Below are 1,292 nucleotides of genomic sequence, written 5' to 3'. Positions count from 1 at the left end.
CGTGCGGGTGACACGTAAAAGCACCCACTACACTCTCTGAGTGGTTGGCGTTAGGAAGGGCATCCAGCTGTAGAAACTCTGCCAAATCAGACTGGAGCCTGGTGTTGCCATCCGGTTTCACCAGTCCTCAGTCAAATCGTCCAACCCATGCTAGCATGGAAAGCGGACGTTAAACGATGATGATGATGATGACATACACACACAAGTGTATCTATGTGCATGTGTGTATGTATGAATATTGGTTATTAGTTTCAAATTTTGGCACAATTTTGGGGGTGGGAGCAAGCCAATTACATCAACCCCAGTATTCAGCTGGTATTTATTCTATCGATCTCGAAATGAAGAAATGCAAATTTGACCTTCATGGAATTTGAACACAGAGCATAAGGACAGACGAAATGCTGCAAAGCACTTCTCTCGGCGTGCTAACGATTCTGCCAGCTCGTTAACTTATGTGTATACTGAATACTTCAGTGCATCTTATATTGGTTTTATATGTTGCTGTTGTTGTTAACGCAGTTTAACCCAAGGCTTCTGTAATGAAGCAGATCTATGGCCAAAGGTATTCCATCCGTGGCCACCCTGTCTTTTTCCTCTATGCAGGAATAACAAAAGTACATTATCAAGTGTATAACATCCGAGAGAGATTAAGCTGCTATTTCTAGCAGCTCGAACAACCTGTTTGAGGGCATCCTCATAGGCTTGTTTTCCCCTGGATTTGGGTATTAGTGTTTGTGTGTGTATTGTTCCCTGTGCGTCTGCGTGAGTATATCTGTGTGCATATGCATATATATGTCACCATGTAGGCCAACCTCCTGCACTGTGCGTGTGTATTTATTGAGCATCTTGCATGTTTGTATGTGTGCTGCATGTTTCCATGTGTGTGTGTGTGTGCATTTGTGCTCTTTTGCATATTTCTTTCTGTATGTATTTGTTTATATGTATATATATGTGTGTGTGTGTGTTTGTATAAATGTTTGTATGTTTGTGTCTGTATATGCCAATATATCGACCCAGTTATTGCACACCTCAGTTATTGTGTGTGTGTGTGTGTGTGTGTGTGTGTGTATGTGAGTGTGAAACAAGGAATGTGTGTGCAAATGTACATGGGTATGTGTTATGACAATGGCACATCTCCAGTATGCTATTGTGTATGTACACGTATGAGTGTCTGGTATTTAGCAACTATAAATTATATATATATAAATATATATATATATGTGTATAGATAGATAGATAGACAGATGTATGTGTGTGTGAATATGTGTATATATATATATATATATATATAT

This window comes from Octopus bimaculoides, chromosome 25 (genome assembly GCF_001194135.2).
Source record: "Octopus bimaculoides isolate UCB-OBI-ISO-001 chromosome 25, ASM119413v2, whole genome shotgun sequence".
NCBI classification, from domain to species: domain Eukaryota; kingdom Metazoa; phylum Mollusca; class Cephalopoda; order Octopoda; family Octopodidae; genus Octopus; species Octopus bimaculoides.
The sequence above is the reverse complement of the archived record's forward strand: the minus strand, read 5'-3'. Positions refer to the sequence as shown.